The sequence below is a fragment of the Acomys minous genome (genome assembly GCF_964271855.1).
Source record: "Acomys minous genome assembly, chromosome: 1".
NCBI classification, from domain to species: domain Eukaryota; kingdom Metazoa; phylum Chordata; class Mammalia; order Rodentia; family Muridae; genus Acomys; species Acomys minous.
The window spans coordinates 124327968-124344983 of NC_140483.1; the positions used below are offsets into that span (position 1 = coordinate 124327968).

The 17016-nt window shown below is 39.9% G+C and overlaps 1 long non-coding RNA gene across 3 annotated transcripts in view; it reads right to left on the reverse strand.

Annotated features, from left to right (window-relative positions):
- LOC311594703 overlaps nt 1-17016 on the reverse strand; it is a 50247-nt gene that overhangs the window by 11394 nt on the left and 21837 nt on the right. For all 3 annotated transcript variants that reach the window (XR_014778192.1, XR_014778193.1, XR_014778194.1), the window contains exon 2: nt 10205-10327. This is a non-coding gene — a long non-coding RNA (uncharacterized lncRNA). The remainder of the gene's footprint in view (nt 1-10204; nt 10328-17016) is intronic.

Here is a 17016-nt window from a genome sequence, read left to right on the forward strand (position 1 = left end):
AATCAAACTGACACCAAAATCTGCCCCTTTCAGATGCCCTGGTCAGTGCTCAGATTTGTAGCAGGTACAGGACCAGGTCGCCATGCTCTCACACACATGATGCTTCAGCTTGTCATTCCACAGGCAGCATGAGTGCGGCCCTGTTAATAGTCTACGATCTGGGCTTCTAGGAAGATAGATGTCAGGAGATCAGTGTAGAGAGGCCAAGGGAGAGGGCAAATGCCCAGACCCCTGCTTGACCCTCACTCACCCTACCACTTGATCGGAGCAGGACACTGTCCAGGGATATCATTTACAGGATGAATTCTGTGCTGAGCTATAGCTCAGAGTGGGAGGAGCTTAAACAAGAAGGGAATGGTGAGTCTAGGGTGCCGTTATTGCTAACTCTCGCGTTAGTGTTCTTCTTCCTACCATCTTTTAAAGGCAGTAGCTGCCTGGGGTTCATTCCACTGCCTTCTGCCCTCACTCTCCTCACCATTGGAGGAGCTTCCACATGCTTCAGAGTCATCTTCCCTCTGTAGGCAATCACTGTGCATCTGTGAGAACACAGCAAGACTCGTCATGGAGAACTGGGTTGCTTGTTCAAGGTCAACTCCACAGCCTGTGAGAGGCAGAGCTGGCTGCAGCACCACTTTAGCGCATCTGCACTAACCTGGTGCATGGGTTTCCCAGAACCTTTCCTGTGCCACATTATTATCTGTTTGTAGATACTTTGGGTTGGAAATCCTGACACTCCATCAAATGGACATTTCTACAGCTGCAGAAAGGGGAGGAAAAAGCCCTTCAGTTTTATATTTCTACTTCTGGAGTGGCTTTTTCTTTTCAAGCTGCCAAACTCACATCGGAGAGAAGCAAGTCCAAAACAAACGCTATCAGCTCCACTGTTGGTCTAGAACAGTGGTTCTCCACCTTCCTAACGCTGCAACCCATTAATACAGTTCCTCGTAGTGTCATGACCCCCAACCATAAGGTTATTTTGTGCTACTTCAAAACTGTAATTTTGCTATTGCTATAAATCATAATGTAACTATCTGATATACGACCCCCCCCCAAGGGAGTCTTGATCTCCTGGTTGAGAATAGGCCTAGAATGGGCCTGTCTGCTTTGTGTCACTGTGAGCACTTTGATGCTCAAGCTGCGCCATGTGTAGATCACAGTGATTCTCATCACCTGTCTCCCAACCTTGAAAAGTTTTCCTAGAACACAGATGCACAGACCCCAGGCAGAGTGAACCTCCTTGTAAGTGTCCACACAATTCATTGTTTTTCTAAAACACGGGCTTGGATCTTGAGGATGTATGTGCAAGGTTAGAAGTGGGAGCTGGGAACACTAAAGCTGATTAGTAAACTTATTTGGAATGAAGACAAGTCAAATTGGGCTGGCTCGCTGTTTTGTACAAAACAGTAGGTACAGATACAAGTAGTCCCGTGAGCAAAATAATGTGAAAGAGACCAATAAAACACAGCTCGTGCTATATTCTAAAACCCTCTCCAAAGAAATTATACAGAGTTAGCCGTATTTAACAAATGAAATTGGTAAATTTGAAGGGAGTCCTAGAATTCACTCTATAATGATATATCCATTAAATGAGTAAAGAAAGTCTTCTTAAAATCCTAGTGCAAGGCCAGGAGTGGTGGCACACACCTGAAATCCCAGCGCTCACGAGGCAGAGGCAGAGGCAGAGGCAGATGGATCTCTGTGAATTGGAGACCAGCCTGGTCTACAAGACAAATTCAGGGCAGCTAAGGCTACACAGAGAAATGCCATCTTGAAAAACCAAAACCCTAAAAAGAAAAAGAAAAGTGTGAGCACCCCGTTCCAGACCCACAGCTCAACCTCCATCCACAGAGACCTGAGGCCTCACAGGACAGACGGCGGTCAGCAGCCATCCCAGAGATAAGCCACACCTGCTTCTTAGCGATCCATTCTTTAGCCCACAACTCAGCTTGCGTTACTTGAGGCCTGCCAAGACCAGAGAAAACCAGATGGCTAAGGGCAGGTGAAAGGACACAAATGACAAGAGCCTGGGCAATATGGCACCACCAGAGCCTAGCTAGCACACTACAGCAAATCCTGGATATCCTAACTCAGCTGAAACACAAGAAGATGACCTTACATCCAATCTTATGAAGACTATATAGAGGCATTTAATGAGGACTGAAACACCAACCAAAGAGCATACATGGGCTGGACCTAGGCCCCCTATGCATATGTCCCCTATGGATAGCTTGGTCAGTAATGTGGGTCTCCTAACAACAGGAGTAGAGGCTGACTCTGACTCTGTTGCTGGCCCGTGGATCCCTTTTGCCTAGCCGGGCTGCGTAGTGAGGCCACAGTGGGAGAGGATAAGTTTAGTGCTATTGTGATTGATATGCCAGGGTGGGTTGGTACTCATGGGGCGGGGTTCTCCCCTTCTCTGAGTAGAAGGAAAGGGGGTGAGTAGGGGGAGGGACACAAGGGTGGGACTGGGAAGGGAGGAAGGAGGGGGCTGGGATCAGGTTGTAAAGTGATTAAACAAACAAGTGAAGCTATAGATTCTGGCACAACTGAGCAGCCTGAAGCGGGTCCCTTTTAACACTGATATGGTCTATACCAAAGAAATGAACCCAAGTTACTTAATTTGTCTGCAGAAATAAGAATTGTAAGAAGATAACCAGAATGTTTATAGTGAGAAAAGATTTTAAGATGACATGCAAAAGTATCAATTTAAGTTAAGTTAAATGCAATTTAAGAATCTGTGGTTGTCACGGATCATTTTGAACATCTCAATTCAGCACTTTGTTGTTTAAGGAACAGTGTCTGCAAACATTTGCCTAGCTGAGTAGCCACAGCATCTCCTAGCTGTTTCCCAAACACTCTGGGTTCACATCCTCCATCCTTTTCAAGTCTTGTTCGTGTTTCAGTGTCCAGTCTCAGCCTTCTTTACTCACAAAATACTTTATAACCCTTCAGGTCTGAGGCCTTTCTTCCCCTATGGAATGCATAGTATTAGCTTCCTAGGGAAGTGATCTGACAAACTGTTCTCACATTATCTCAAGCTTATTATTTATATATCTATTTACCCTGTAAGAGCAAACATTACATATTTATATTTTAAATAAGCATAGCTAAAATATTTAAACATATTTTAAATATTTATATTTTAAACATAAATATTATATATTTCACTCAACCCAAGCCATTGTCCTCAACTTTGCTGTTTGCTTCCGATGCTCATGTGGAACGCACTTGTCATGAGTTTCAAGATCAGACCTAGAAGTCATATGACTCAGGAAGGAGTTCAGCTTGAACTCATTAATCCCATTTTTCCTGTGTTAAAAAGCTTTTAGTAAGTATATTCTCTAAGATGAAGTGAAATGTAGAATTCATCGAAGTCATATAAATGTCAGTTCAGTCTCTAATTTGATAAATTGTAACTACTTATTACCATCATCATCATCACCAACATCACCAAGAATTAGCCTAGTCCTTCCAGTCAGGGGTCACATCTGCTACTGTCTCCATATTACTAATTCAACAAGTATCCGTTATATTAAACATAGCAAATGAGTTCTTATCTTCTGTACCTAGAGCCTAGTGAGAACTGGCTTTCTTCCTAGAATTAAATCTTCAACAATTAGGGCAAGAAAGTACTTTTCCAAGAATGATGTTTTTAAGTTATAGTTTTTGATTATGAAAAACAATGCATTTTAATTTTTAAATGATTCAAATTCTGTTGTTTCATCAATTTACTTATTTGTATTGAAGTCCCAAATAAACAACTTCACATTTGAACATGGCTAGCAATCTGTATTGAACTGTTTTGTATTTAAAATAACTTCATGTCATTTTTGTTATACCTCTGATGTTCGTCACGTACAAGCAAAAACATTCTGTTGTGACAGCAGAGAAGAAGCAGTCCAAAGTGTGACATCTCTCCTTCCCACACCCCACCCTGGACTTATAGACTGTACACAATATTTTAGAGGTATTTGGTATATCAGATTAACTGGCACTGCCATGAAACTAAATAACTTCCTTTTCTTTCATTCCCAAAACACCTATATACCAAAGCTCTTTCCAAAGCAGTCCACTCAGCTGTTAACAGCTGTTTCTGAAGTGTCTCCTGACCATCAGCTGAACAAACATTTCGCTAATATAATAAAGAGTGCAATGTGTACACACACTGGCCCCTAGCTAAACTTGTTTTTGGAACTATGTCCTATAAATCTAAGGTCTCAATTTTCCATAGCACCTGTTAACTTCTTGGGTAATCAGTCAGCTTGCAGACTAATATTTTCCCATATAAATCAATGTTGCAAATAGCCTGGTATGTGCCCTTGTACAGAGCCATGAAGGACAAGTTGTAAGAGTGAAATGGATACGGCCAGGAAGAGGACAGTGGTCCTGGAACAGGGTGGTGGCAAAAGAAAGGGATACTTTATCTTGTCCCTTATGCCTGGGGCCGGGGTTGCGTAGGGAGGGGGGAGAGGAGAACATTTTCCATTCAGTTTGCTCAGTATTTACACATTCTACTACATGGCAAATAGCACCTCTGCCATCTCATGGGTCAGCCAGAGTTGGTGACTGTGGGTTTGCCTTGGTTCCACGTTGCTTTGTTTTTGTCTAGCCAACTGTGGGATGTAGACAAATTTAGAATTTATATAAGAGAGTTTTATTAGAGGACAGGAAACTTATTGACACTGCTGAGATGTTTTCTCTCTTTTTTTTTTCTGGAAGAAAAATGGAATGGAATCTCAGGGTAAGGCAGAGAGAGAGACATTGAGACGACTCTCATGAGGCATTCTATGTGTTATTTGACTGACCTCTACGCGTTGTTGATCTTCCCACTGAGCAGCTCAGAGCCATGGGAAGGAGGAAGGTAAACATGAGTCCACAGCTGGCTGAGAAAGAGCTATGTGAGAACTGCATTGTTTAAGGGGTAATTTTATCTCTCTTCCACTTAAAATTACAACTTAATTTTCTTTTCTGTAAAAGACTCCTGAGTTGATAACAACAACAACAACAACAACAAAAACTTTTGAGTACTTTATGGTTTCAAACCAATTTTCTAAATGCATGGTTCAGATAAGTCACCTAAATGTAAGGATCTATTATCAAGCAAACAGTTCACTATTCATAATTTTTAAATATAACATTTATCTGTCATTTTTACATATCTGTGCCTATTTATTGTATGGAATCAAAAAAAAATCTCTATCTATTAGTTTTTGCTTGTTTTTTGAGATAGGGTATCTCTGTGTAGCCTTGGCTGTCCTATACTCACTTTGTAGTCCAGGCTGGCCTCAAACTCACAGTGATCGCCTGCCTCTGCCTCCCAAGTGCTGGGGTTAATGGCATGCCCAGCTCAAGCTCTAATTTTTATAAAATATTTCTTATTTGCATCATTGCTAGGTATCCAGTTTTTAGGTTCAGGGAAAAATTTCACAGTTTCTTTTAGTCTCCCTTACAAGGTCCACATTTGAAATCACTCCCCAGTCTACCTTGACTACCTGTTCTGAGCTCTGTGAAAACACAAGCATGTACCACTGCCAATCTTGGCATACCAAAGTTACAAAGTCCTTTAGCCTTTTGTGTTCCAATATACTAAGTGAAATCTTAAAGTTTAAAAATCATGAAATTGAACTTTCTGTTATTACTCCCTAGGCCACATGAACATTTGAGACTGTACGATATTGCTTTGGCTTCATACTTATTTGAGAAGAATTAATATATAATTCTAATAAAAAGAAGGAAGATAAAATAAAAAGGGAGAATCCTAGAAGCCAGAAGAGAAGCTAAGCGTGGTCCTATTCTTTTCATATTCTAAATGGCTTTTGAGTGAGGAGGCAGCCTTCTCTCCCTGGAACAGTCTCTTAGTGGCTTCTTTCTGCTATGTGCTCTGGTCAATCACTCCCTGAGACTGTGGGTTCACAAAATTTCCTCCCTCAGTTCCCACTTCCTGCTTTTGGTCCTCCCTATATCCTGATCAGTGCAAAAAGCTGCAGCTAAATGATAAAAATAAAAAGTTCAACAAGCCTTTCATTATTGTTGAAAAATGCTGTCCCTGCCCACTGACTCTAAATGACTCCTTATTGCTTCTTGCATCACAGTTAAATAACTTCTCCGGATAATGGGCACCCTTTCATTCACCTCCATGCCTTCTATTCAAAAAAGCGTTTGGGGCTTTCCATTTCCTTATTTCCATCACTATACTTTATATTGTCCTTTATATGCAGAATTCTTTCCTCCCACAACTTTTCAATCAGTTTTTAAAAATCCCAACTCAAAACTAAAAATTGCTCCTAAAATGTATTTCAGTCTCCACAGGAGGTTTATCCTGAATAATCTAGTCAATTTCAACTCATGTAAGGCCTGCCCTCCTTCATGGTTTTGACTCACGGATAATGTTTCATTCACCCATTGTTTGTTCTTTCATACATTTATTACAATTTTTATGTGCCCTTAGTTAGGAAGAAACCTGAATGCCATGATCAAAATCATAGGCTTGGTTCTGGGTCCTAGCTCTGCTCTTTGTCAAATATGTGCCTAGTACTAGTAGGTTATTTAACCTCCTTTCTCTCACTTTTTCCATGAGTTACATACACATGGAAATAGCAACCCTTTAATTTATTGTGAAGATTAAAAAATATCTACGCAAAGTATTTTAGGTTAGTAACTGGCTTATGTCAAATGTTTGTTATGATCTAGAGATAACGTCACACTGCTTAGCATGAATTGGACATACTACAGTTCTAGTTTCTGTTCAAGGTTAAGTTCATACTTTAGAGTATGGGTACTATAACTGGCTTCACTCCCTTTCTGTGTCTTCAAGGTAATAAACCCAATGGAAAATATAATATTTTCACAGGTCTTATACCATAAAAGCACAAGCTTCTCAGAAGCAGGTCCATTCTGGTGAAAGGATCTCAAGTCTAGGAAAGCTATCATGATGAGCCAAGTGGATTTCTAATGCATAAAGAGGAGGCTAGGGCATTTAGATGTCCCTTAGCATGGCTACTGTGTCCTAACAAAGAATGTTCACATGTTGTGATGTTGTATATGAAGCCAGAAGAGGACGAATGAGAGTGAAAATTTTAAAGAATGGATGCCGTCCTTTTACCCACAATGCCTTTGCCAGGCAGACCTGTGGGTGGAGGAAGGTAGGGAGTTAATAATACCTTTGCATTAAGAAGCTCTCAAGGTTAGTCAGAGTCCACTGATGGCCATGCCAATTATCAGAAATCAGTACTCCATACACTTTAAATACAAAGCAAGCTGTCACAACACTTAAAACAGACACCATCAAAGGGAAAAAATAGAATAGATTAGTGATGTTAGCTAAAATTAGAGATTTGTTTGAGGGGTCAGAAAACCAGACAAAAACCATGTTGGTGATCAAATTTAGCTCCCTCTTAGTTTAGCTCTTGTCTAATGAGAATATTTCTGTTGTTGAAATTGAAACAGAAGGTTGTTTTCAACTGTCCTTTCAGAGGCAATTAACTGTGGGAAGTGGAGGCAAACCTCTGTCTCCTCAGTTCAAAAGCAATGCAGAATAACCTTAAAGGAAATAATTACACAGAAGTAAAAGATTATATAATTTATCCTATTATGATTGCCCTTTCCACAAAGGGGGGCGGGAGAGAAAAGAAATAGAAGGTCTGACATTACCTAATAGTTTTAATCAACTATAGCATACAAATAAATATTATGTAAGCTTTTATTATAAAATCATAACTTTAGGAATATTTGGAACTCAAAATTATTAGTGAGAGGTGAAAATAGCAAAATATAGTCAATAGACACAAAAACATAAAGGTAAATATGTGTGTGTGTGTGTGTGTGTGTGTGTGTGTGTATGGAATCTTAGAAGAGAAAGAAATGTTGTTCACCCTTTCACTGAAATAGTGAATAGTATATTAAACAGTTAGGTATGTGTGCTAAAACACTACATTGGTTAAGTTAAAGAAACAAAACAGTACAACCAAACATTCTCAATCTAAACATATTGACCTAAGAGTAGTTCCAATAATATTAGACCTTGTTTCTTCTTCATCCAGCCTCTTTTAAGCTTCTTTTTGAAAACAGAGAACTAGAATCTGAAAGCGTAAGGAGGTCAGAGTGGTCTTTGTCTTAATATACATCTCCTGTGTCACATTGTTCCTGAATTATCTTTGTATTCCACTTATTTATTCTCACCACCATCAGTCAAATGAAAGCTGGTTTCAGTGCATCCAATTCCAGATCCACAGCTCAATCTGCACCCCTGCAGGCCTGCAGCCATCATGAGATACCCTACTTCCTGAACTCTGCTTGCTGGGTTCCCCCAGGCAAGCTAGCATTGGTGACCTACACCCTACCTGCTGTGAATTCCATCTCCCAGTTTACAGCCCTACCCACATGCTCAGAAGCCTAGGGTCATCAGGGACCACCAGGAAATGCCCTCCTTCTCCCCAAGCCCTGCCAACTGTCTCCCCTACAACACTTGCAACAGAAGTAAACCTCACTTGGCCCTGAGTGCTCCATTTTCTGGCACACTACTCAGCCTGCATTACCAGAGGCCTGCCAAAACCAGAGGCAACCAGCAAAGGGCTAATATCCAAAATATATAAAGAACTCAAGAAGTTAAACACTATCAAACCAAACATCCCAATTAGTTCTAGGGTACAGAGCTAAACAAAGAAGCATCAACAGAGGAATGGCCTAGTAACACTTAAAGAAATGCTCAACACCCTTAGTCATCAGGGAAATGTAAATCAAAGTGACTATGACTCTGAGATTCTATCTTACAACTATCATGGAACCTGCTCCAAATTGTCTATATAGTTATATAGTTGGTCACAAAGCAATACTCAACTGATACAAGAAGACTGAAATAATACCTTGTATTATCAGACTACCATGGACTAAAGCTGGACTTCAGCAACAATACAAATAACAAAAATCCTACACCCATGTGGTAACTGAAAAATTTGTTACTCAATGACCACTGGTTCAGGGAAGAAATAAAAAAAGACACTGAATGAAAATAAAGGGAAAACATTCCCAGACTTATGGGGCATAATGAAAGCAGTGCTAAGAGGATAGTTCATAGCACTAAGCACTTTCATAAAGAAATAGGAGAGATCTCATACTAACAACTTAACAGTACACCTGAAAGCTCTAGAGCAAAAAGAAGCAAACACACCCAAGAGGAGTAGATGGAAGGAAATCATCAAACTCAGGACTGAAATCAATGAATTAGAAACAAAGAGAACAATACAAAGAATCAACAAAACAAAGGACTGGTTCTTTGAGAAAATCAACAAGATGGGCTAACCCTTAGCCAAACTAACTAAAAGGCAGAAAGACAGTATCCACAGCAACAAAATGAGAAATGAAAATGGGGACATAATAATAGATACTTCACTTATCAAAGTTAAATCAAGATCAGGTAAATAATTTAAACATACCTATAAACCCCAAGGAAATACAAGTGGTTAATAAAAGTCTCCCAATCAAAAGAAACCCTACACCTGATGGTTTTAGCATGGAATTCCACCCTCTTCCAAAGAAGAGCTCAAACTATTTCACAATATAGGAACAGAATAAACATTGCCAAACTCATTCTATGAGATTACAGTCACCCTGATACCTAAACCACACAAAGACTCAACAAAGAATTTCTTTTTATAAAATTTTAATTTAAATAATTTATTCAAGTTACATCTCAATTGTTATCCCTTCACTTGTATCTCTCTCTTCCCTACTCCTTCCCTCTTTTACCCTATTCCCCTCCCCTAGGCCTGTCACAGAAGGGGACCTCCTCCCTTATCATATGATCACAGCCTATCAGGTCTCATCCTGCTAGCCTGCATACCTTTCCTCAGAGTGCCACTAGACCTCCCCACCAAGGGGAAGTGGTCAAATAGGGGGCACTAGAGTTCATGTCAGTCAGTCCCTGTACTTTACACACCTGTGGAGAATGTGCTGTCCATTGGCTAGATTCGAATAGGGGTTCTAGGTTTACTGCATGCATTGTCCTTGATTGGTCCAGTATTTTGAGCAGAGTCCCCTGGGTCCAGATCTGCCAGCCTTGATTGTCTTCTTGTAGGTTTCTAGGACTCTCTGGATTCTTCTATTTCCCCATTCTCCCATACCTCTCTCACCTTCCTATTGGGACTCTGATAATAAATGTAAGTGGGCCCCAAAATTCTACCAGGGACCTCCTAGAGCTGATAAATACCTCCTAAGTTATTGCAGAGTTTGTTCATAAGCTGAGTTGATTCCACTCTGTCCTCGATTCTCCTGTCTTTCTTTGGAGATATCAAAGTCATGGATGTGTATTCTTGTTTTGATGTTAAATAATCTGAAACAAGCAAGACATGAACAGAAGAGGTGTTTTAAATACTATTTTAAAGATTATCCTTGTCACATTTCTATTTTGCTTCTTTCAGTTTTCTGTTAGCTTATTTTTTTTTCATTTCTAGAAAGTGGGTGTATTGTGAGCACCAAGAGTCTGCAATAAACAGGTAGTTGCACCATCAAAATACTTTTATTTTTAATAATATGAAATTATAAAATGTTCTCTTGCTGTTTTGGTTGGTCTCATTGGAAAGTTAGACTTTCTAAACGTTCGGAATGTTCCTTTCCAAGAATGCAGCACATGCTGATCCCTGGAAGTCATAAGGGGAAACCTGATAGTCTGGAGAGGCATTGGGGTGACAGATGGGGGGCGGTCAGCGTTCTTTGGAGCACTTTAGCAAAGGATGAAGAAATGCAAGTTATTAGACATAACTTGTTAGTTAACTCTGGTTTAAGTGCAGTGGCTTCTAGCTTATCCATTTTATTTGAATTACAAAGACTGTTATTTGATATCCCAATAAAACAAGGCATGTTTACATGCCCTGTAAAGATTACTGTTCCCAAACACTAAGAGTTTTTCCTAAATCTGAATTAATTTGACTGAGACTTGGTTCCTCTGTTTCAACAAAATCAGAAAGAAAAAATAAACTGCTTTTTCCCCGTGTTGACAAATACTAAGACTCAACTTGTAATTTTTTTCTACTTTCTCAATTATTATTATTCCTAAAATACTACAATATCCACTCAGAAACAGTCAATATAAACACATTCCTATTTGATTTCTCCAAGTGAATTCCCATCTTAAGGTTGGCAAACTGATTCTCCCATTCTTGCCTTTCACAGTATTTGAAGTACTTTGCCCTCCTCTGCAGTCTCTGTACCAAGCTCCACGCCACCATGGAGCTCATTTGTTCACCACGCAGTGCTTGTTTTCATAAAACAAAATGTGATGTCACCCGAATTTGACAGGTGAACAGGACATTTAGATTCAATCTAATAGTGATGACCCAAAACTTGGGCATCAAAGTAACTCAAGAGGTAACTCTTTTCTCTCTTCCCTTAATTATTCATAGAGATCCCATAGCCTCACGTGGCATCCTAGTTTCCATAGACAAGAAATACAGTGATGCATTTTAAGGTTTTCCACTTCTCATGCGTGGTCATAACCTTGTGAAGTATGGTGTAGTTGGTATGAGTGACTGTTCGTCTCTTTCTCCTAGAGTTTTTGTGACGCACTGTAACACACATTAACCATGCCTAAATGGCTGGGATGTTAGTGTTGCCATATGACCAGGCAATTGCATTTCTTGGTATTTACCCAAAGGTGCTGAAATATGTTCATGCAAAAACCTGCGCTCCCTCCCTCTCCTCCCCCTCTCGCTCTCTCTCTGTCACACACACACACACACACACACACACACACACACACACACACACACACAAACACACACACACACACTTTAGTTACAATTGTCAAAATTTGAAGCAACAAAGATAACTTTTCCAAGTGAATGGATAGTGACAGATGCCGACAATAAAATACTTTTGTATGCCCAAATGATATGAAGTATCAACTTTTGAAAAGAATATGAAGAAAACTTAAACACTTTACTGAGAGAATCCAACCTGGAGTGAAGAGGTTCTATATCATAAGAATGACTCTTTATGTGACATTCTAGAAAAGGCAAAACTATGGGGATGGTCAAAGATCACGGGTTGGAACAAGAGAAGGATAGTAAAAATGACAACGACAGATATGTGCCATTTCAAACACTTAGGATGAGTCTAACAGTATACCACAAACAGTGGGTATTATCTGCCTATGCAGGTTTGTGAACTCTAATAGGTCCCTGATGAGTCGTGGTAGGCTATAGTCACCTGGGTATATGAGGAATCCCACCAAATACTTTAAATTTGCCATTAGAACAAAACTTCCTTAAAATTTTAAGTCTTAATAAGTAAATATATCACAGACCAACTAGTATGCAGTTTCCTGCTGGTTTTTCTCTTTTCAAAACCTAGGACATTAATTTGAGTTTTATTTTAATGTCCTTGTGAAAACAAATGTATCTTGCCCTTTACTCAATAACTCAAAATCTTTCGTCTCACTTTAATTATGGGGTGCTGCATTCTAAACTTCTAATATAATATGTTTTCTTTGCTGAGTCATTCGATGGTAGTAGTACAAATTCATGATTTATGGTGTGCCAGAGTTGGGGCTGTGTGCTATCTGGCATGCTATGTTTGCCAAGTGAAAGGTTGTTGGGAAGAAAAAACTCTTAATCATTGTGGTTCCTGTCTCATTGCTATGTTCCTAAGTTACCTGTGAAGGATTCTGTGTTTTATAATGAGATTTGTATCTTAAATGTCTCCGAAGGCCAAATGCTAGAGGGCTTGCTCACTGTCTGACAGTGTTACTATGTGGTGCTGGAACCTCTAGGAGGTTGGTCCTGTGACGGTTTTTTAAAAAGAATGGCCCTTGTTGGCTCTTATGTTTGAACACTTGGTCCCCAGTTAGTGGAACTGTTTCAGAAGAATTAGCAGGTATGGCCTTCTTGGTGGTGATGTGTCATTAGGTGTGGGCTTTGGGGTTTCAAAAGCCCATGTCAGGCCTGGTTACTTCTCCCTGCCTGCTTGTGGATTAGATGTCAGCTGTCAGAGTGCCATGCCTGCCTTTCTGCTGCTATGATCTCTCCCATGACAGTCATAGATTGTATCTCTGAAACTGTAAGCCCTCAATAAACTCTTCTATAAGTTGTCTTGGTCATGGTGTCTTTTTACAGCAATAGAAAAGTATCCATTTTGGCATACTCTTAGGCACCTCTGCCTGCTCCAGTTTTTCCTCTACTCTAGTTTCCTGCTCTGTCATTTCCTTGCTAACCGCTTGCCAATTTTGTTCCCTCCTTTCTTCCAGTGCATTGGATCAGCTAATGGATTGCTCTTCCACATGGGAGCTGGCTATGTCCTTAGCACTAGATGCCTCATGAGGATCAAACAGCTGCTGAAGTCCCTGTCAAAATGGCATAGAATATGAGATAGCCTATGCAGCGACCTTGGAAGCACTAGCCCAAAAGTACTCGCCCAGCATTTGATTTGACTGACGAAAACCTAGATATTCATTTTGCCAAGTTCCCATAAGCAAGCAGATGTGCCCCAGGCCCTCGTTGTGGGTGGCTAAGCTGAGCCAAGAAGTTCACTTTCTAACAACAAAGGCATGCCTGGAACAGCCAAGGGCAGTATCAGAGCTTGAGATGAAGGAATGTTCTGGCTAATGAGTTCCAGATGAAAGAATATCTTTGATCTTTTGGCTTCAGCTAAATATATTTATTTTTGCTGCTGATTAGGGGGCTTGTTTCAAAATCTTCAAATTGTTCAGAAGGTCTGAGTCCTTGTGTGACACACTGCTTGCTTTGCGTGCAGTCTTAAACGACTCTGTCAGCTTGCCTCCTTGCTTCCATTTTGGCATGGGATAGTGTTGCAAAAGTTAGCTTTACTTGCGCCACTCATGTTTGTCATGGCTGCTCATCTAGTCCAAAATCACAAGGACTGATCTCATCTGACTATTGCCATCTTTCTCAGTTCACTTCCCATGCAAGCTCCTTAACTCACTGTGCATCATGTACCCTGTCCTACTTACTCCAAATAAGACAAGTGCACTATGACTTTAGAACCTTTATAGTCTTTCCTCCTGAAGGGCCTGAGAAACTTGCTTGATGGATCTGATAACTGGTTCAAGCAAACAGAAATAGAGCAAGCTTGTATTTACTTAGTACACCCAGCCTCTCTCACTTGCTACTCTTGGAACGCTCTGATAAACATGCCTATGGTAATGATATTTTTTTATATTACAAATGGCAACTCTCATTTCTCTAAGAAACAGCAGAATACCTGTGTCCAACAAGTCTAGTGTTTAAGCTGAAACGTTTAGTTAGTCAACTCCCATCTGCTGGTCAGATTTATAATATTGAGTATTCAAGGCCAAGCCAACTTGATCCTGCCTTCATAGAGATTAAAGTTCTGTGATAGGAGCCTCCAGTGCACAATGGCTTCCATAAAATGAAGCGTTCTTTGTCAAGTACAGCTCAGGTAGCCTAGGGGCCCCTGCCTTCTCAGCAAGTCAGATCCATCCTTTTTTCTGCTCTAGATACCCCTGGAACTCAGTCCTTTGCATAGCCAAACTAGCCTACAGCCATACCTATGATGTCATACACAAGAAGAAAGAAAGAAATGTCATTCTTTTAAGCTAGTAAGGTGGAATTTTCACACATCAATTGTCATCTTCTTGGTCCAATGGGGGCTCACAAATAATCTCTGTATGAGCATCAACATCTCTGTAGATCAGGTTGAACCCACTATTAATAGTCTTTTCAAACCCACTATTAATCTTTCTTTGGTTTCAGCTAATATCTTTATTTTTGCTGCTGATTGGGGGCTTCACAGAATCAATGCTATATTTGAGCAAATAAGTGATATACAAGATGACATTGCCCTCTCATCCCTGTATGGATCTAATGGAGAAACAAAACAATGACAGAGAGATACTGAAACATCTCTCTCACTAATATAAGCCAGGTTAGAGGTATTGTGTCTGTTTGCCCCAACAGCTCAATAATACCACATATCTGAATGAGACAGGCGTAATCAAATTCCAGGCAGCACCGGATGAACTGAAACCCTTCTGTGTGGTGTGGGTAGACAGAGCTTGCCCGGGGAGGAACAGAATGCTTGCTCTGGCCAGGCAGATTGTTCCTAAAAGGAGGGATGGCTGAGGCTCATTCAGATATTCTAATCTAATCTACAAAGCCTGCCATTTGTTCCATTTCTCCTGAGGTGATGTGAGTGGAGTAGCAGAGACAGCCTGGGACTTCCTTCCTCTTAATGGTAAGAATGAAATCAAATATTTGATTGAAACAAAACCAGCAGATGGCAGCATATCTTTAAACCCCCAATTTTTTGGCAGTCATTTCTTTGGGTCTAAAGAGAATCCCCTCTTCCCCAATCTTTTTATCTTTCCACTTGTACTAATTTCTGCTGCTTTTATTTTACCCATTTCTCTTATCTTGAAGGTTTTTCTCTATGGATTTACACACAAAACAATGTGGCTATCTCTCTACCATCTTTAAAAAAAAAAAACCAAACAACTGACTTCCTTTAACCTTGACTCCTGATTTCTACAGCACAGTCTCTGCCCTCCATTTGAAAGTGACATAGGAATTCGTGTCTTCATTCCCTATTCTTCTTCAACTCGCTGAAACCAACTTCTACTACATCCATTACATGAAAATGTTCTTCCTAATTCAGAAGCTAAGTGACGATTCAATAGCCCATTTCTCTCCTCACCTGTCAGCAGTGGGCAATACTCATCTCCACTCTCCATATTTTAATTCTCCATTCCCTCTGGGTTTCTATGACAACTGTCTCTGGTTTATTTCTCTAAGAATTAGAGAATTCTCTGAGAATCTCTTAGTCCATAAATACTGTCGTTCTCATGAAATTCATCCTTGATTTTTAAATAATATACATATATATGCCTTGAAAAAACATATAAATCACCAATATGACAATTTTCAAATTAAAACTCTAAAAAAAAAACCCTTTATCTAAACATGACATTTGCCACGATATACACTCAGTATCATTGTAGAGATGTTCAAGCTATAGTCTATTAAAAACTAAATTAATCATCTTCCACCACAAACCTGAACATTAATATACCCAGTCACCATAGTCCAGGTATGGGGAATCATCTTTTATTTCTCTGCCTCTTCAAACCGCTTATTCAATTCTATGTGGAAGTTCAATTCCAATCACTCCCTTTCCTAGATCTTTCACCTCTACCACATGCAATCTTCCATCACCATTATTGCTGTGCTCTGACAGGGTGCAGCGTCTCTCATGCTGCTGATAGACGGTTGCTCTGTACTCAACACCCTGGGGCAGGAGAACTTAAAAACTAGTGACATTGATGAGAGGCCATTCAGCAAGCACTCATGATAGTTTTGTTTGGCTGTTTGTTTCTGGTTCTTTTAGGGACACTGTTGTATCAAAAGTAGAAAATCCCCTCCTCTGCTCCAAAACTGCTAAAGGCTCCTGGGGAAAAATCATGGAATTTGTAGCCTGACATTCCTCAAAACTCATAGCCCTAACTTTGAGTCCTTCTTTTTCTTCACTTGTCACTGACAGACTCCAGAATGCTTAGCAAGCACAATGTTCTAGCCAGGAAGCAGACAGTTATGTGACGAAGGGGCCAGGACAAAGTATAATGTCAAGGCACACGTCCCACCTAGTGACTGACTTCCTCAGATTTAACCCTACCTCCTGAAGTTTATTTTAATTTTATTAGTCTATTTAAACTATAAATTCATTAACAGATCAGTTTATTGATGTGGTTGGCACCCTTATCATCCAAATACCTCCCAGAGGACCCATCTTTAAACATTAGTGTATTGGAAACCAAGACTTGGGTTTAGGGCATATTTCATATCCAAACTGTAAAAATAATTAGACACCAGGATTTATGTTTGTATCTCTATTATCTTGATAAATATAAACTGTACAAAGAACAATTTACCACAAAATCTCATTTTCTTTATATGACATGATACTTCATGATTTTGTTCTTGGCTATCTACCTGTGCCTGGGTATTCACTTGTGATGATCTGTCAAATTGAAATGCTAAGTGAACTGTCTTG